This window comes from Macaca nemestrina, chromosome 6 (assembly GCF_043159975.1).
Source record: "Macaca nemestrina isolate mMacNem1 chromosome 6, mMacNem.hap1, whole genome shotgun sequence".
NCBI lineage: Eukaryota > Metazoa > Chordata > Mammalia > Primates > Cercopithecidae > Macaca > Macaca nemestrina.
The window spans coordinates 108,549,632-108,570,635 of NC_092130.1; the positions used below are offsets into that span (position 1 = coordinate 108,549,632).

Genomic DNA, 21,004 nt, shown 5'->3' on the forward strand with positions numbered 1-21,004 from the left:
GTCTGTGTTCTGCCAAAATTCATATTGAAATCCTAACCTCCAATGTGACAGTATTAGGAGGCAGGACTTTGTGGAGGGGGGGATTGGGTCATGAAAGCAGATCCTCTCACAATAGGATTAATGCCCTTATAAAAGATATCTCAGGGAGGTCCCTTGCCCCTTCCACCAGGTGACACAGCAAGAAGTCAGCCATCCATGAACCAGAACGTGGGCCCTAACAAGACGCTGAATCTGCTGGCACCTTAACTTGAACTTCCCAACCTCCACAATTGTGGAAAATAAATTTTCTGTTGTTTATAAGTCACCCAGTCTATAGCATTCTGTTATAGGAACCTAAACGGACACCAAGTTCATTTTTTATGTAGCCATTTTATTTACTGTAATCCATCTACTCTGAAAAGTGTTTTACTCAATTTAGTCTTTGCACATCAAAAAATGGCATTAATGTCATATGAGATATTCCTTTGGAGTTGGCAAAAATCCTAGGGGAGTTAAGACACTTGAAAAAGTAGTAATTTAAAATTAAGCTATCATAACCAATAGGTACTGAAAAGGTAATGAATTCTTAATAAACCATCTCCAAAGGGATCTGACATTCCTGATTTTTCCCATAGAAAAACATCTTTTTTCAAAATTTTTTAGTAGATAAAATTTGTAGGAAGAAGAAAACCTATCTAGTCTAATGACTGACAACAACAGCAATTCCAGCTCCACCATTTACTTGGTTTTAGAACCCTAGGAAAGTGGCTAACCTAAGTTATTGTCATTCTAAGAGTTATTAGGATGATAAAACAAAGTTAAATGAATCAGTATTATAGGTCACTTAAAGCATACTCAATAGCAGTTACACAGTGAGTATACTGAAATTCAAATGCCCAATTCTTATTTACCAGTCTAAAATTGAAAGCAATTATCAACATTCTACTTCAAGATGACCCACAGGACACCTATCGCTGGAGAAAAGAGTAGCCACCCCTGTAAAGGTGCCGTCAGCAGAATCGCCAGTGAACACATTCATATTCCAGAAAAACAGGAATGAGGTTATCAAAGTACAGATGACACCTTTACCAAAACTTCCACTGCTCTGGCTCTCTTAAAAATCACCTCCTCAATTTTTCAACAGTGCTAGATAAGTTCTTTAAATGACTGTTCTTTTTTTTTTTTTTTTCTCTCAGAACTAAAAACAAGTATCTGAAGAAAGGCTAGAACTGCTTGGATGAAGTGACTGTAATCAAGGGAAGAGAAAGGAACATAAGGGTCATTGAGAACATTCTTGTATTTGAAGAAAAGGGAGTTGAAAATCTTCCAAAAACTGCTAGCCAGTGGCATTTGAAATTTTAGCCCATGGCTGGGAAGCAATAACTAGAAGAAAAATACAACAAGCCCTTTCTAATCCTGGACAATGAAAACAAACTTTGGCAATTCCTCAATAAGGGTTGTGGAGTTTCTAAAATAAGAGAAGCATATAAATTAATCCCCTTCCCAGATTTCAGAATCCTATAATACTTATTAAATAGCAACACATAATATCTTACCCTGACAAAAGTCTCCAAAGTTCTTCAAGTGCTTCTACAGTCATTATTTGACCCTCAAATTAACAATTCTCTGCGGCAAACAAGGCAAGTATGGTGGTTCTTATTTGCTGAATGACAAAACTGAGATATAAAAAGCTAATGACTTGTCCAAGCTCACATGCCCATTGAGTGAGGGAATGGGAGTGGAGTTTCCCTAAGTCAGAGCTTTTCCATCGTCTCACACAGATTAATCATTACTTATGGTGATTAATGCAACTGAAAGGATACTAGCTGTTCAAAATTTCCACAGCACGGCCTATGATACACTTACAGCTTTCCAATAGAGGAGGCCAAGTCTAGGTGTGCCCAATTCATGTGGGAAAAAAGCCCAAAAGACCTATGGTTACTACTACTCAGTAAGTTTAGCAGGATACTCAAAAAATATAACTGCAGATGGCATCACCTTCTCACACTCCTTACGCTTTCCATATGGTCAGCACTGTGCAACACACTCCCAGGCACTGTACATTTTAATGACTGTTGGGGTAAACAGTAAATGGTTTATTCAGAAATGCTGAGTTAAAGTTACATAGTCACTGGAGATGTTATTTATCAACTCTGGGGACAGACAAACTCCAAAAGGTAACCAGCGTACACTGGACAAGGGCAGGCTTAGAACTCCAAATGACTTTCAAAGTCACTGGATATTTCAGATCAAGGTAGGTCAAATAAACAACAAGGCAGTGGGCTGAAGTTTAACAGGGAAGACAGAGTGCTGGTAGGTTTAGGAAGGAAAGCAAAGTAAGAGAAAGAGAAACACCTGGGAAGGGAAACGCTCACGTAAAAACGATAAAAGCCAATAGACAGGAATGACAAGAGTAGGCAAAAGCACTAAATTGTGGATGAGGGCTCAGTTTAAGTGAGTACTCCAAGGAAATAAATCTTCTCCTCTTCCTGGATTTGAAGAAACTCTGATTAGGGGACAGTAGAGATTGCACCTGACCCTGGTCTCTCTTCTAAGAGCTCATAAGATGTTTCAGAAGATAGAATGATAAAGCAACATGAAGTCAGATAGCCTGAAGACAAGAATATTAAGTGCCAATTAATGGTCTTCACAAATATGAAGAAATTTTCTAAAGATCAAAGTAACCCACTGTTTTAATTTTCACTAAAGCTTAAATTGCAAAAAAAGGAACTGTTTAAGCAAGACATTTACTGACACTGAAGACATTGTTACTAAGAGACCCTCAGATCCTCCTTTTAAAACTTTTTCCTAAGGATAGAAAAAACATTGAAAAGCTTGGAAAAAAGCCCCTTTGAGGTTCTATTCTGATGAGGAGAGGTAGAGACATACTTGTAAATGTAGGGCTTTTCAGCTAAATTTCACATAATGTTCCTCTTCAGCTAACTACATCCCTGGTCCCAACATACAATTAGGGCTGCCATGGGAAGGTCCTCACAGGCTCTGTCCTACTGGCTTTAGCAGCCAGTCTTGGTATAAGCAAAGTTCTTCCCCATCCCTCCCATAGCCTAAGAGTCCACAAAGTCACCCTAGCTCTCAGCTCCTGAACTCACTGAAACTAGAATGGAAATCATTTTTCCCTAAGTAAATTTGGTACCATACAGAAATCATACTTCCCTCTGTCTTATTCCAGAAGTACTAAAAAAGATAGCACTCTACTCACCAATGATCCAAGAGAGTCTCTGGAAAGACTGGCACTTTTCTTGTCCAAGGAAACAGAATAAGAGATATAAAGAGACAGCACCCTAAGGCCGGGCGCGGTGGCTCAAGCCTGTAATCCCAGCACTTTGGGAGGCCGAGACGGGCGGATCACGAGGCCAGGAGATCGAGAGACGATCCCGGCTAACACGGTGAAACCCCGTCTCTACTAAAAAAATACAAAAAAACTAGCCGGGCGAGGTGGCGGGCGCCTGTAGTCCCAGCTACTCGGGAGGCTGAGGCAGGAGAACGGCGTAAACCCGGGAGGCAGAGCTTGCAGTGAGCTGAGATCCGGCCACTGCACTCCAGCCTGGGTGACAGAGCAAGACTCCGTCTCAAAAAAAAAAAAAAAAAAAAAAGAGACAGCACCCTCTTCTCAACATAGGTCAGGGTCCCAGTCACCCCGTCTGGTTCAACTTCTGCAGAATTCAGCCCTCCAAAATGGCAACTGTGGAAATTAGCCTGCCCAGTAAGGCTCAGTTCATCCAAACTTGGTCTGAAACCATTATAGCACTTCCATATAGCACTTCAGGAGATATGACTGAATCAGATGCAGACAGCATTTCAGGAGATACGACTGCCAGGACATTCCTAAGGTTACTTCATATCCATTTGAGTGAGCGTGTCAAATCACTGCAGGCATCCTTACTGATATGCCCAGTTGACACCAGTGTGGCACAGCAGTCTTGGAAAACAGGCCATTCGTTTTGGTAGACTTGACATCAACATGCTCCAAGGCAGAGACTTGTGAACCTACTGGGAATTGTGCTAAAAAGCCAAATCTAAAAGCTGTCATGACCATAGATGGAGAGTGGGCCAGTCCATATTAATGTCCAAACCAAGCTAAAGGTTTACCCAACAGAGAACATGCTCAACAATTTTCATGGATATAAGATTTGGACATAAGGAGAGTCCAACTACTTATGCAATGACTTGATCATGAGCTAACACTGTGTGCCACACCTCTGCACCTGAAAAACTGCCACATCATCTTCAAACAAAAACATCAGTTGAACTTAACATCAAGTCATTTTTTAAGGTAAACTTCATCCTTAAAAATAAAACTGCTGCTAGAAATCCCACTATTGAGTATTTACTCAAAGGAAAAGAAATTATTTTATCAAAAAGATCCCTGCACTCTTATGTTTATCATAGCACTATTCACAATAGCAAAGTCATGGATTCAACCAAAGTGTCCATCAACAGTTGACTGGATAATGAAAATGTGGCGCATACACACACACACACACACACGCATATACATACACATATATGTATATATGTATACATGCACATATATGTATATGTATACATACACACATGTATATATTTATACATACACACATTATGTCTATATATGTATACATGCACACATGTGTATATATGTATACATACACACATATGTGTGTATATATGTATACATACACACATATGTGTGTATATATGTATACATACACACACATATACATACTGTGGAATACTATGCAGCCATAAAAATGAATGAAATCACGCCCTTTACAGCAACATGGATGGAGTCAAAGACCTTTATCCTAAGTGAAATAACTCAGAAACAGAAAATCAAATACTGCATGTTCTCATTTATAAGTGGGAGCTAAACAATGGGTGTGCACAAAGATGGCAATGACAGATACTGTGGACCCCATAAGGATGAGGGAAAAGAAGGGGGTGAAGGTTTAAAAACTACCTATTGGGTACAATGTTCACTATTTGGGTGATGGGTTCACTAGAAATCCAAACCTCACCATTAAAAAATATATCCATGTAGCAAACCTGTGCACATACCCGCTGAATCTAAAATAACAACAAAAAAAGCTGCTAGAAATAAGAAATCTACAAAATCAAACAACTAGTTGAAATTAGGATTTCCACTAATCCACTGAAAAAAAATTTTAAAAGAACATTCTTTGCACACTTGACTTTCAGTCTTACAAATGACAACAGTTGAAAAACCCTAGAAATAAATTTTTTAAATTAGCTAAATACCGACATACAATGGCTATACTCTTAATTTTTAAATTTTGTATAAATGCCTTTTATGTACATGGCACCAACTTAGGTATCTGGTGATACCGAAGATGTATAAGCTGCAGTCCCTACCCTCTGAGCTCACAAACTCTTACAAGACAGTGGGGCGGGGCAACTCCCGGGAGACACTGAAATGTACAAAGTAATTTTTTAAAAGAGTATATGATGTAGGTTGGAGGGCAGGGAAGAATCACAGGGGAAGAGCTGGTTATGGGCTAATGAGGAAGCAATCCAATCCGAAGCATCCAACTGGAATCCTGATACCAGAAAATGTGCTACTTTTAAATGCCAACCTGGAAGCAGAGTTAATGAAGAAAAATCCTGTCCTCATGAGGAATGGCTGAGTAATGTTAAGGAACAATTCTTTAAGCTTTAGTTTCATGGCAGTTTTTTGATCCCATTTTTAAATTTCAAAATTAGCAAATTTGTTAAGACTCTTTAGTTTGCTTACTCAGAAAGGCTTTTCTGTAAACTTTTCATCTACTTTTGGAAGTGCACACCGTCATAATGATACAATAATAATAGTAGTAATAACTACTAATGGTTAACATTTGTTAAACAGATTATTGTGTTGGGTACTGTTCTACATAATGCAGTTAATCTTACAGCCACCTATGAGGTGAATAATGTTACCCTCATTTACCGATAAAGAAACCGAGGCTTAGAGAGGTTAATACTACCCTAAGGTCACAAAGATATTGTCAGAGCCAAGATTTTAATGTGGGTGGTGTGACTCTAGAGCAGAGGTCTGCAACACCCAGGCCATAGACTCGTCCATGGCCTGTTAGGAAGTGAGCCCCACAGCAGGAGGTGAGCGACAGGTGAGCAAGCATTACCGTCTGAACTCCACCTCCTGTCAGATCAGTGGTGGCAATAAATTCTCATAGGTTGTGTGCTCCTTTTGAGAATCTAATGCCTAATGATTTGAGGTGGAACAGTTTCATCCTGAAACCATCCCCCACAACCCCTCCTCCCAGTCCATGGAAAAACTGTCTTCCACAAAACTGGTTCCTGGTGCCGAAAATATTGGGGACCACTGCTCTAAAGTGCACATTTTTAACCTCTATGTTAAGTGACAGGATCAAGCATTACCCTTTCTTCTGAAGCAAACTTTAGTAGAAAGCACATCTCTTCCTACAGCAATGGATGTGGTAATAAGCTCTCTCCTAAACATGGTTCCCCAAAGCGACTCAAACGACAAACTGACAGTCAACCTAGTTGTTTCTATGAAACATCTACTTAACCACTACCATTCTGTGGGGGAATTTTGTTCCCAAGTTTGATCAATTACTTTTTTTTTCTTTCCTTATTTTATCAATGATTTCTTTTAGGAAAAAATTCTCTAGGAAGAAAGTAAAATTGTCAACTGTGTCTCTATTAAAACAATTCTGCAAATGTTTTGTTAATCCCTATGAATTTCTTCCAGCTCTTTTATATTCTGGTCCTTTAAAATAAACCAAATCATCTGTGAAGAACTAATTTGACTGTGTGTTTAGCTATTCTTTTGGGACTTCTTTTGTTTTTTTGGTTTTGTTTTTTTTTTTTTTGAGACAAGGTCTTACTCTGTCACCCAGGCTGGAGTGCAGTGGTGTGATCTCAGCTCACTGCAACCACTGCCTCCCAGTCTCAAGCGATCCTCCCACCTCAGCCTCCCCAAGTAGTTGGGACTACAACTGTGCACCACCGCACCCAGCTAATTTTTGTATTTTTTGTAGAGACAGGGTTTCGTCATGTTGCCCAGGCTGGTCTTGAACTCCTGAGCTCAAGCAATCTGCCTGCCTCTGCCTCCCACAGTGCTGGGGTTACAGGCATGAGCCACCCCACCTGGCCAGTTATTCTTTTTACAAATACTCGTGCCCAACCGGATATCCATTTGTTCTTGCTCTTATGCCAGAAAAACTTACTAGAATTGTAGCAGTCAGCATCACGCCCTTTTACCTCCCGCAAGCACTGAGCAGCAGGTGCTGACTCAATAACCAGCAACTGCTGGCTCTCTGCAGCATTTCTAAACTGAGACAGTGACCCCTCGTCCTCTTTCCCCAACTTTTACATTGTAAGCCCCCCAAAATTACTAGCATTACTCTTTCCAGGAACACTGGGATGAAAATGAAAATCTCTCTGCTTATAACCCACAAAGCAAGGGTTACATCTTACATCTGTGATTAATTAGACATGTAACTGGCAATTAGCCCTTTAGGCCGGTTTTCAACCCTGACTTTTAGCCAAATGTGTATGTATAAAACATACATGCACCTAAATACACCCACATTCACAATGCATGTATACATAAATATTCAGATTTCTTCCAGAGCAATTTAGGCACCTGATTTCCAAACACATTTAATTGAACCTACTGTAGCTTCGAATGAAATTTCTACCTAATTGGTAACTGCATGTGAATTATTAACTAGTACTCTTTGAGAACAGAACATAAAAAAGAAAAGAGAAAAAAAGCTCCTGGTATAGCTGGAAGAAAAGAAGCAACTACATTTTCCCTCCAACAACTGTACAATAGATTCCCTCCCTTTCCTCCAATTTCACTGTCAGTCTTTAAGTGCTGTGGCAGGCTAGCCGGGATGGCCATGCAGGGAGAGGGCCACTTAGATCTGTGCCCTATTTGGATGGAAAGATGTTTTAAAAAGGTTCTGCAGAGCAAGCACTGCCCCAGCTTTCATCAGAAGTGAGGAACACAACCCGCTGACTTCCTTAAACATCCTCTCACTCTACTATGTCTTTTAAAATAGATGGCCACATTAGTACTTAATGCCGCAAAGCTTGTTCTCCAACATCTAAGAGATTATGGTGAAAAACACATGACTCGTGTGATCTGACACTGTCATTTCTAAGGCGTCATACCTACTTTCACAGCACAATCCCCCGCCCTCCACTCCAACTTTTCTTTCATCCTGAAGAACACGCTTGGGTGCCAGGTGGATGGGAATACCAGTCTCTGCAGCATCTATCAGCCTGCCTCATAGTACCAAGGGGAACACTGATGTTTAATTTTTGGCCTACTGGTTATTTCCAAGCTAGAAAAGCAGGCTGGAGGATGGATCCCAGGGGTCTAGCTTACCTATCCTGGGGCAAACCAAATCCCAGTCTCAGGTCATCCTCTGGGGGCACACAAATTTTAACAACCCCAAGGCAGGTCATCTGCATGTATCCGGAGTGGTTTTTAGGTAGGCACGGCTGCTCAGGGATATCTGCCCCAGGAATGCCAGCATGACAACAAAGTTACCTTTGAGACCTTCATCTTACATTACTTTTGGTAAACTATCAACCTTGATCCTAGCTTGAAAAGGCCTTGAAGGCAAGACATCTAAGAGAAGACAGGACAGTACGTGTAAGAACAGCACTATGGAGACAGATGTTTACTACCTCTGGTCAGGTGCTAAATGCTAGGTTAATCTGGGAAACATCACTACATGTTTTAAATACATGTACCTTTTAAATACAAAGGGTCACCAACCTGCAGAAAGCATTCAACAGTCCAGTGGACCAGAATAAAAATCAAAGTAAGTAAACTGCAAAGGGGCATCCAAGAGTTAGCTCTTAATGGTATTCTTGCTTCTCACGAAGTGATGTCAGAGGACTAACCTCCATATTTAGAATTGGAAGTTTAATTAAGGAATTTTTATGTAGCAGCCAAAATGATGCGATGAGACCTCAAGGTAAGAGGAGCTTATGTTTTGGGACAGTGAGGTAGATGCTGATGAATCAGAAGGGACTGCATACCAACACTAAAATTCAGGGTGTTGTCCCTGATGGAGGGAGGCCCTGGGAGTAGGACTGCTCCAGTGAGTCTCCCTTTCCTCCAAAGGCTCCACCACCCCTTTGCTTGCCCTTTATTCTCTCCAGGGTTCCCCATTACCACCAGCCAAGAGGACAGCCAAAGAACCATCTACAATACAACAAAAAGCCTTCTCAAAGATGGGCCTTTGAGGAATTAAAATCCAGATGAAGCGGGGTACATTGGCATAGGCCTATAGTCTCAGCTACTCAGGAGGCTGAGGATCATATGAGCCCAGGAGTCTGAGGTCAGCCTGGGCAACATAGCAAGACCTCTTTCTCATAGGGGAAAAAAAAATGGTCTGCTTCACTTACTTATGCAGTTACTTGTTCCCTACCCCTTCACCTCTTCAGATGAGTAGATGGCTACCAATGGCACTCTCTAAGGCAACAATACATAATGCTCACTTCTCTCCTTACTCTTTGCCAGGTACTATAGTAGATGCTATTATGCATTATCTAACATAACAGTTCTAAGGATAGTCCCTACTACTGTCCTCTTTTCCCAGTTATAATGCTAGGCACACAGTAGACCCAGAATTCAAAGCAGATCTGACTCCACAGCCCTAATTCAACGACCCCACCTTTAATTTCAGCTCTGCTCTGAACTCAATTCACTGTTAGCAGCACTGACACAGCATCTTTCATGTGTGAAAACATTTAATGTCTAGGCGATTCCTCACATTGTTCTTTGAGAATTCCTAAAAACAAGAAGGCACGTAAACTGCAATTTGTATTCATGAAAATGCTGATGATATTAACCTCAGTGCCTTTGCAGTTCAGGCACCGAGGAGTCAAAGGCAAGTGTGGACTCTAATCCATTTCTAGGGTGTGGGGCCACTCACGACAGCTCTTGGTCTTGACCTACAGGGCAGCCTTATAACTTCTATGTGAAGCTTCATACCAGAGAGTGGCGGCAGGCCTGTCCAAGCTAGATGCCTTCATATAGGTCAGGGAGCACATGTGTTTATGATGTGAAATAAAGCCTGGACACCTGTGTACACATTTAAGCAGTTAGCACACACACACGATAGACTGTCTGGCTGTCCAGTCCTCCTGCCTTCTCTGGAGTAACCAGTCACCTTAACTGATGCTCCAGGCATCATCACCCATCCCCCCAAATGAGCCCAACTTGAGTTTATGATGCTAAAACTACCTAGGGGAGCCCAGTGCCCCTTAGAGGAAAGATGTGCAGAAAAACAATGACAATGAAAAATAAGTTTGTCGTTTAATGAAGAGGCAGCTTGGAGGACAGAGAAGACAGCAGAGATATAGGTGCGTAAGCACTAACTGCACTATCCCCACCACAGTTCATTTCCAAAACACCCAGATCCTCCTGCAATGCCCTCTCATCAGTCAAGCTGTGCCTTTTTGTATGAGAAGCACCAATATAAAGAATTAGGGCCAAAGAAGCACATTCAGGGAGAAAGAAGCCTGCAGCTGAACAAGGGCAGAGCCCAAATTCAGTCTGAGGACTTCCATCAACAATTTTCAACACCAGTGTGGTGATAGGCACCTGGGAAGTTTGTTTCAAATGCAGGTTGCCGAGTCACCCCCACCAGGATGCTGACTCAGTCCCTCTGGAGTAGGGCCCAGGAACCTGCATTCTCAATGGACCCCGGTGATCTGATGTAGGTGGCCTGGACCACACTGGCTCAAACTCTGACTCAAGTCATCCCTGCCCAGCAGCTGGGGAAGCAAATCTAGAAGTAGTACTGGGAGACCTGGATTCACATTGTGACTCAGTTACTTATAAGTGCTTAGAAGTTACAGGGCCTGAGGCAAATCATTTAGTATTTCTGGGTCTTTTTCTGTTAAATAAGGAGAATGGAAATGCTCTCTAAGGGTCTCTTCTAGCTCTGAAACACTGTCACTGTGAAAAGTGCTTTTGAGACTAAATCTGATAGCCTGATATATTTTTCCTTCACAAACTTGCAAAGTTAATGCCTTTGGTATGCACACGCACAGCCCAGGTATGAGAGGTAATGTAAAGCTGGATTTGGGAGTGGCATCACATTGTTAACACCTTCTGGATTTGGGAGTGGTATCACATGGTTAACACCTTCTGGATTTGGGAGTGGCATCACATTGTTAACATTTTCTGGATCTGGGAGTGGCATCACACTGTTAACACCTTCTGGATTTGGGAGTGGCATCACATTGTTAATACCTTCTGGAGTGGAATCATACTCTGCCTTCGTCCCCCTTGTGGCCAAAGGCATGCGCCACCATGACTGGGCGGTCAGAGGACTGTGCCCAGAAGAGTGTCAACAACCAGCCTAGGTGGCAGGGAGGCCCAAGCCCTTGGGCATTCAGACCAAGTGGCATGTCTTCAGGTGTGCTTGCTCCAGATCAAGGTGACTCCTCCTCTGGAAGAGGCTCCTGAAAGATCTTGCCCATAAAAAGAACTTTTATCAAAACCACCAGGACATTGCTGCACTCTTTACTCTTTCTCCCTCGGGTTTGCCGTTTTCGGGGGGTGACACCACAAAGAACGGGGAAAACCTCTCCCATGCTTCAGCATGAGCAGAACAGCACAAAGAGCTTTATTTTTCTCTCCCCCAGAAGTATAGCCCCTGTTCACTGTTCTCTGTGAAATCACAGCTTGTTTGTTCAGTAAATAAAGCATCTGAATTAATAGGGGATTTAAAGAAGCTAGAGGGGAAAGGCCTTGCCCTAAAATAAGATCTGTGGTTAGCGCCAGCCCTCAGTGAGAAGTTGAATTGACATTCTCATTCCCTCTTTAATTACTAAGGGAGGAGGGGCACCGGCGGCAGACGCGGAGGGGACTGTCAATGAGGTTAGGAAGTACCCTGGAGGACAAAGGGAGTCAGGAAAGACAATGAATGACAGCACAGATACAGGGTTAGCAACTGCTGCGTGGCTCTTCCCTTATTTTCTTCTAAGACAACCAAATAAATTAGATTACAAACCAGTGAATCCTCTAAAAAAGAAAGTCAACAGAACTCTGCCTCAATTTAGCACATCCTTCCAGTATGAAAGGAGCCAGGAACTAGTAAATTAAGAGGGACCCCAGTTCAGAACAAAGTGTATTCTCAGCCTTTCCCCAGCTCACCTCCAATTTAAGTGTATCTTTTCAAACTTAGGCCAGAGGCCCAATTCAAACAAATAAAACTGGGTTCTCTGCTAAGGATAGAAGGCTCTCCTTTTTTCTTCAAGCTGCTCATGGTCAGTCTTTACCCAAAGGGGATGGAAGGAGCCAATTTACATGCAGAGCATTTGTAAGTCTATGTGTAATAGAAAAATAATACAAGTAATATTGACTAACATAAAGAAAAAACTGTACACTGAGCTCAGTAATTCAGAATATGGGTTTCGAAGGATGATGAATTCCACCATCAGCCCGGTTACAGCCAAATAATAGTCGTGCGTGTGGCAGGCTGAGTGCCTGCTGTGAAGGACATATGCAAAGTGTATATGCTCAGAATACAGAGGTAAGTGCCTCCCCAGCTGGAGAGCCTGCAACCCCACACCCCCACCGAGAAGCCTACAGCTTCCACCTCTTCAGAATCATTGGAATGGTGTAACTATGGGTGATTTCCATGCAACACATTCACTTCAGAATTGCCAAATACACTGATATTTAGTGGGGAAGCAAGAGAAGTAAGAGTATGCAAATAAAGAAGAGAAAAATCTCACCAGGTCTCCTCTTCAGAGGAGTTTATATACATACCATCTTTTTTGCCCAGTTAGGAAATGAAAGAGGGCAAAATACGCTGACACCCAAGTGGCTCCGAGCCTACACCTGCCACCAGGGCAGCTCCCACAACAGTGCTCCCGAGGTCTCTCTGAGCATAAGGTGTCTTTGATTTCTACCAGAAACTGAGTTGTCCCCACTCAACCACATGCAATTGACCACTAAATCTGGCCAATTCTATCTTCCACATGATTTACATTTGTTGCTTTCCTCATCAACCCCTACTAGAGCTTTAATCCCTGCCCTTACCTCTCCTGTGAACTATCTCAATATCCCCTCTGCTTCCGGGCTCACATCATTTTCACCTGACTTCATGTCAGAGCAATCTTTTCTTACCATCCCCCTCCCCAGCTTTATTAAGATATAATTGACAAATAAAAATTGTAGTTGAGACTACGTGCAGTAGCTCACACCTGTAATCCCGGCACTTCAGGAGGCCGAGGCAGGCGGATCACCTGAGGTCAGGAGTTTGAGACCAGCCTGGCCAACATGGCAAAACCCTGTCTCTACTAAAACTACAAAAATGACCAGGATATGGTGGTGCACGCCTGTAATCCCAGTTACTTGGGTGGCTGAGGCAGAATTGCTTAAACCCAGGAGGCGGAGGTTGCAGTGGGCAGAGATCATGCCATTATTGCACTCCAGCCTGGGCGACAGAGTGAGGCTCCGTCTCAAAAAAAAAAAAAAAAAATTGGGGGCTGGGCACAGTGGTTCACACCTGTAATCCAGCACTTTGGGAGGCCAAGGCGGGCAGATCACAAGGTCAAGAAATTGAGACCATCCTGCCCAACATGGTGAAACCCTATCTCTACTAAAAATACAAAAATTAGCTGGGTGTGGTGGCGCACACCTGTAGTCCCAGCTACTCAACAGGTTGAGGCAGGAGAATCACTTGACCCGGGAGGCAGAAGTTGCAGGGAGCCAAGATCATGTCACTGCAGTCCAGCCTGGCAACAGAACAAGACTCCATCTCAAAAAAAAAAAAAAAAAAAAATTATCGTTGATACGTATACACCTTGTGAAATGCTTAACTCAAGCTAATGAACATACTTGCCTCACACACTTGTCATTTTTTTGTGATAAGAATATTTAGGATCTACTTAGCAATTTTTAAGTATGATTGTTAACTATAGTCACTGTGGTACAATAGATCTTCGGAACTTATCCATCCTAACTTTGTACCCTTTGACCAACTTCTCCCCATTCCCCCTGTACACACCCCCACCAGTCCCAAACAGCCACCATTCTACTCTCTGCTTCTATGAGTTCAACTATTTTAGATTCCACAAGTAAGTGAAATCATGCAGTATGTGTCTTTCTGTGCCTGGCTTATTTCAGTTAACATAACGTCCTCCAGGTTCATCCATGTTGCAGCAAATTACATTAGAAAAATCTTCCTAAAAATCTCACCTGACCATGGCACTTAAAGTTTTAGATTCTTCAATGCTTCCAATTCCCATAGAAGGTTCTCAAACTCTGCCTGACTTCACAATCAGATATGCCCGGTCCCACTTCCAGAAAAACCGATCTCAAGGGGAGGGAGAGGGATTGGATACAGGAATCTGCATTTTCAACAAGTTCATCGGGTGATTCTGGTAGAGAGCTACATCGCAAGAGCCCTGCCCTGAAGTTCACGCTTTCCAAATCCATCTCCAGGCCCACCACCTCCTCCTCCTCCAAACCTCTGCAGATGCTATTCTAGTCTCGCTACTGGAGTCACCCTGCTGTAAGTATGCCTGGCCCATTTCTACCCAGTTTTCCAGACATGGTTTAAGCATCACTTCTTTGGGAACACTTCCTCAGACACACACCTCTGCTCTGGGCATCCCAAGCTCCCTTTGCATAGCAGACACAACACAGGAGATCTCCTTTTCTATCTCTCTTACTAGTCTCAGAGCTGCAGGAGAGAGTGATTTTTTAAAATCACCACTAGTACCCTGATACTCAGTAGGCACCCAATAAATGTTACTGACCAAATTTTGAATAAATGAACAAACACGTAAACTTTGAGCAAATGCAAAATGGATATCTGGCAGTGTTTGCCCTCAGACAGTTTTTCATTATTCCAGAACAATAAACTAAAAGAGAGGTTAGAGAACAGGGAGGAGAAATGCCAAAGGAATAAAATTAGTCCAGACACCAGCACAGACTTTTACAATGCAGTTTCTGGTGATTGCTGTTGTAACTTGGGGATCCTTTACAAGGCTATAATTTCCAAATCTGCTGCAAGCTAACTACTTTTATGCTAATCTCTGTCAATAAATACTATTGCTAGAGAAGATACATGTACTTGTTTGCACTGTAAAGGCCAAAAACCTTGAAAATACCACTTTTAAAACTTTTAACTTCCATTCTGGGTATTTGTGCCAAGATTTTCCTCTGTTGCAATAATGGTTGCAGGATGCACTCAGTAAATGTCCATTGAGAAAGGTGATCACGCAGGCTACAAATCTACAAAGTCCTAAAGCCACCACTCCACCAGATGACCTTCAAAAAGGAGATATTTTATAAACCCTTTAGCCCAACTCCCAATACTGGATGATGAATCAATGTGTGATTTTCTTGACAGAACCATTATTTTGCAACTTGTTTACATCTTTTAAAGCATGAAAGAGACTTCTCTAGGTCTCTAGCACGTTAAACTCCCATAGCAATTACCTTTAGAATTTCCTTGATCAGCCAGGCAATTCTACATACTGACATCTTAGGATGAAAATACATTTAAAATAAAATGCCTTTAATGTGAAAACTACAAGCTCCTAAAGAGCGGCCACTTGTGTTATGGCAGCCTGGCGCCAATTAAGAAAAAAACTTCATTTTCAGCAAGTGCTCCGCTGATTGGTTTATGATCCCATCTTTTCAAATCAAATATTTACTGTCTCATGTTGCTCTCTATTAAGACTTTCTCTTCCAGCTTTATGATGAATTCGTATTCCCAGGTTTGAAAGTTATTCTGAGTCTTTCACTAACCCCATGCAGATATTAAAATTTTCAATAGCCTCGTGAGGAAAAGAGTCTTGGGGAAGTTCAACATTCAGGGAGACTTAAGACCTGTGAAAGTAACATGGGCAAATACGCTCATGAAATATTTTAATATCCCCCAAGAGCATAGTTGGCCACAAGTAGTGGTCACAAGTGACGTGCAAGTTACTACTTTCCATCAAGGCACAGTCAGGGCATAGTATTGTAAACCTCCCTCTTTGCAACTGACATGCACTGGTTTAACTCTTCCCCTCCATGGTCACACCACATGTGCTTCCTTCCAGACACTTGCCTGTATTTGTAGATAGCTAACCTGTCTCCCAGGTCTCAAGGGTAACAACTCACTGTTTTAATGGCCCTGCACATGCCAAACTTTTATATCCACTTGCATTTGGTCACTCTCTGCCCAAACAAGCATTCTTGAGTGTGTCCAAAAATCAATGAAGATTTCATGTGTCACCTAAGCCACATAAATAAGGCAAATCTCTACCTTGTGATGGATGCGCGTGATTCCTACTAGAGATTTTTGTTTTTAAAAAGACGTCAAACTTTTGACTCATATACTTCCATTCAACTAAAATGTTAAAGGCATTTTCACATGTGATGCTGTAAAGTGGCTCCTTCTTTATTCATCACGTAGACGCAGCTGGTTTCCTGAACATCAGAACAAGATGTAATATTTATTCCCCATTAAATTTCATTCCGTTAGATTCGGCTCTTTGTTCCAGCTCACAGGGATCTTTTTGGATCCTAATTCTCTTCGTCAATGCACTCCCTAGCCCTTCCAGCTTAACTTCAAAAGCGGATTTGATGAGCCTCCCCCTGATGTTCTTGGCCAAACCATCAAGGAGCCCAGGATCACTCCCTGGAGATGCCTCCAGGCATCCCTCACATTACCCAACAGTCTTTGGATTCAGATGCTCAATCAGTTATGACTTGTACATGAGACTTGAGACATGAGACTTGTGGGGGAGTTCAGGAAAGGCCTTTCTAAAATTCAGCACAACCATTTCCTGAGAAACCCTATCCAAAAGGATGAATTTCATCTGATATGAATGGCTCATCATTAACCACACTGGTTTCCAGTGGCAATCTCTTTCCCTTCTTCCGGACTACTGCAGTGAAGGTTTGCCATTCCTTTTGGATGTAGTTTCTGAACACCCTTCCTATGTTTGAGGGTTCTGCCAATGAGAGAGACCTAATGGGGATGAGGGAACTCCACCTTCTACTAAGTAAGGTAAAAAGGAAGCTAAATACATGTATAGTCTCACAGAACACAGGCAGCTAGAGCACAGACAATTTACCCAGGCTCAGCAAATAGGTGTGCCTGTGTAGGACCGCGTTTGAAGTGCACGGCACAGAAGGCGAAGGCAGTTCAGAATGCATATGGCAGGCAGAGTCAAGAGTCCAGCAGGCAGCAGCGACCGTCCTATAACAGGGGCACTGTGGCAGCCTTCTAATGCCTCCATTCCCTCAGCACAGGCTGGCTGTGTTCTTAGCTGCCTGGCCTCTCCTGGTGCCTGCCATTTTCTGAGACTGGCTCTCTAGTTTTTCCATCAAGATATCCAATATGCTTCTAAAAATATTCATTTGTACTTAAGTTATTCAGATTTGGTTTCTGTCATTTGCAACCAAGGACTCTGACAACAGCCACAGATCTATTGATTAATCACTCTAGAATTCTGCCCGGGGTCCATAGCAACACAGCAGAATCCACCCTTACCCCTTTTGAAAACGAGAAGACACTATCTCCGCTTCTGGCACTGTTCTCACTCCCCAGGAATTCTGAAAGAATTCAGAATTCTTTCAGCTGTAAGCTCAGCAATTCCATCTACAGGTTTTCTCAGGACACTGGGATGCAATTCATCCAAAAGAGAGACTCTGAACTTATATAGACTGAAAGGTGCTATCTGTCTAATCTTTTCACTTGTCTTTTGTTTCTAATCCCTCTTACCAAGGCTTGTTTCCACCGTTTCCAACCATCTTATCAGTCTCTTTAACAAGAATACAAAACAAACAAGAAATTTAGTATTTTTCCTTCGTAATGGATCCAGAACTCCAAGTCGTAGTCTTGTATCCCTGTGCTTTTTTCTTTGAAGAGCTAAGTGGTCTTTGCCCACAACGGTCCAGAAACTTTCTTACAGCAAACAGCAGGTGGTTGGCCTCTGGATATATTTAAAAGAAAGACAGTTACTCTCTCATGCCTTACTACCTTTTTCCTCCCCAAAAAACTTAGTCATCACACTTCATTCCAGCATAGGTCAATAAAGCATTTAATTGCCAAGTCATCCTTCCTAAGTTTATATTCTCAAAATTCCGAGGCAGTATAACCATTCCTATTTTTAAGGGAATATCAGGTTGTATGACCCAATGATTAGCCATATTCTTGTCAAGTTTTAACTTTCGCATTATGTATCTAAGTTCTCTTCTGGAGAAACAAAGTTGAATAGACTTTTCCAACTCATCACTTTTTCAGACTTTACGTAATCCTAAGAGCCTTACATTATATAATGCTGTTTTTAAATTTTTAACTAACATAAAAATACAAGGTATAGTTTCATATAGATGACCAGTTTGTTAGGCTAAAGAAAGATGAAGGCTCAAAAGCCATGAAGGAAATTAAAGCTTTCCATTTCTATTAAGTTTTAGCTACTCCATCTAGAGATCTTTCAAAAAAAAAAAAAAAAAATCTAGCCTAGGCAGGGTGCAGTGGCTCATGCCTATAATCCCAGCACTCTGGGAGGCTGAGGCAGGCAGAGGTCAGGTTTGAGACCAGCCTGATCAACATGGTGAAACCCCGTCTCTATTAAAAATACAAAAAATTAGCAGGGTGTGGCGGTGCACGCCTGTAATCCCAGCTACTCAGGAGGTGGAAGTTGCAGTGAGCTGAGATGGTGCCACTGCACTCCAGCCTGGGTGACAGAGCAAGACTCTGTCTCAAAACAAAAACAAAAAAATCTAGCCTATTGTAGTCCCAATAGATAAATATATAGCAATTTAAGTTTCAGAAAGGGATGGTAACTTCATAAGATGCTAAGTAAAAATCATGTTTCTTCAAAATTAAGATATGATAAATACTTTTAGAACATCTAACAACAAAAGAAGAAAGGAGACAGGTAATTGGCTAGGAATCTGCAAAAAAAAACCACACACACAAAAATGATGACCATAATAACACTAAAATTTAGAATTTCTATCTAAAGAAGACTACTATGAACAAAGTTAATAAACAGCTGAGAAAGTGTAAGCAGATAATTTAAATGTATAAAACTGACAAAAGATTAAATTCTACAATACCCAAGAAACCCCTACAGATCAACAAAAAATAACTCCAGTTAAAAAAAAATGGCCAAAGGATATGAAAGGCAATGTACTGAAGAGAAAAACACTCACACACACACACAAAATAATATGCACTTGATGGCATGCTCAAACAGTGGTAATTAGAGAAAAGCTAATTAAAACAAAAAGTTACTACTTTACACCAATCAGATCAGCAGATATCTGGAAGCTAAAGATACCAAGGGATGTGGGGGACAGAGGACCCCTCATGTAAGGGCTGGGGGATACGTACCTGATAGGCCACTAGAGAGATCAGGCATTAAGTATTATAAAATGATGTACTGTATGTAATTATTCTACGACTCAACAGCCCTGCCCCTGGGTATAAATCCCATGGAATTCCTCACTCGGGTCCAGAAGCCAACAAGGACAGAAATGTTCACTGGAGCACCCTTCGTGGTGGCCAGAAGTTAAAAGCAACCCATCAATGAGAAAGTGGTGAGTAAACTGCGGAGAATGCATCACAGGTGGCAGAAAGAGACAGGAACTCTATGCACACAGGCCAATAAAAAAGGGGCCTGAGAAACACGGTGATTTACGTAATATGTAATTTAAGATACTACATATCCTTTCTCTCTCCTGATTTCTTCCAAAATCCTTGGGGATATATACTTTTTTGAAATGCAAATAATATAAGCAATGTAAGATAGAAGACAAAAATACATTCAAATGAAACAATACTGGTTGTGCAGTCACTCATTGAAATAAAAAGATGTACATTAAAATGATTGCCTGTGGGGGATGGGAGAGAATAAAAATTGACTATGGGATAAAAGGAGAGGCAGGGAAAAGGGAAGGACATTTCACTTAATAAAGCTTTTAACTGACGAAAAGATGATGTTTCCCACGTGTCAATAGATAGGGGCAGTTTTTCTTCGGGGCAAGGAGTTATGCACATAGGCACACAGGATCTGGGTAAACATGGTAAGCTAAAACCCACATGTGTCTCTGTCTAAATCAATTGTATTTCATTATTTGTATCCAAAATTTACTGAACATGGTTTGGATTCACAGCAGCAACAGATATTAAATAAAATACACTGCATGTTTAAATCAAACAAAATTAAGACACTTAGAAGGATTTGAACAAGTTAAAATATTCATGCTCATCATTGGTGAGTTTCTAACTGAGCTAAAAATGGGAGACATTATAGTTTGCCAATGTAAGACACTGATATTACAAGATGCTTTTAAAAATTAAACAGCTTTTTTTTTTCACATTTTTAATGATCTTCTAAAGTTGGTCGGGCTCACCACAATCTAGGATAATGAAACACACACTCTTTAAAGAGTGGGTGAATTAGTTGGTTTTATTTTCAGAATTATATTAGGAAAAAAAATTAACTTGGACTTTGTGTAAGATCACTGCACCTCACTTGAAAGAGCTTACATTAACCTCTCATCACTCTTGCTCAGTCACGGCTGTTACAGAGTTTTGTAGTGGTAAGGCAGCGGTTAACTCTTGAAGGAAAATTACTCTCTCCAAAACCATATTCCCTCATTAAGGCAAAACCATATTTTATGGCTGTGGCAGACTCTGTGGACTGGCTACCAAAAAGCTATTAACAGCCCCTTCTTCCTGGTCATCCTCCAGTGCAGAATTGGAAATTTTCCCAGATACTATTGCAGTTTAAGGTAAACACAGGAGTCAGTTCCAACCAAGAAAACATTCAGAGAAGTTGCCAGATAGGTCTTAGGGAAAGATTTCTGCCAAGGGACAGACTTAGCTGGCAGGTTCCCTTTTACCCTTCACTCTTGTACCCTCTTCACACTGGAACACAAATGTGATGCTGGAAACACAGCAGGAGGATAAAAGGCCCCAAAGAATGAAAGAATGGGAAGATGAGGTCTCCTTCCTTGGTAACGTCCTAGAGCAACTGCACCAGCTCTTGC

The 21,004-nt window shown here is 41.5% G+C and overlaps 1 protein-coding gene across 10 annotated transcripts in view; it reads right to left on the bottom strand.

Moving 5' to 3' along the window:
• The window catches only part of LOC105475214 (microtubule associated serine/threonine kinase family member 4), a 577,292-nt gene that overhangs the window by 482,000 nt on the left and 74,288 nt on the right, over nucleotides 1-21,004 (bottom strand). For 2 of the 10 annotated variants that reach the window (XM_071098848.1, XM_024790800.2), the window contains exon 1: nucleotides 1,536-3,555. The exons of the other annotated variants lie outside the window; for them this stretch is intronic. The gene's annotated coding sequence lies outside the window, so the exon portion shown is untranslated. Of the gene's footprint in view, nucleotides 1-1,535; nucleotides 3,556-21,004 lie in introns of those variants that run through there. 10 annotated transcript variants of the gene reach the window in all.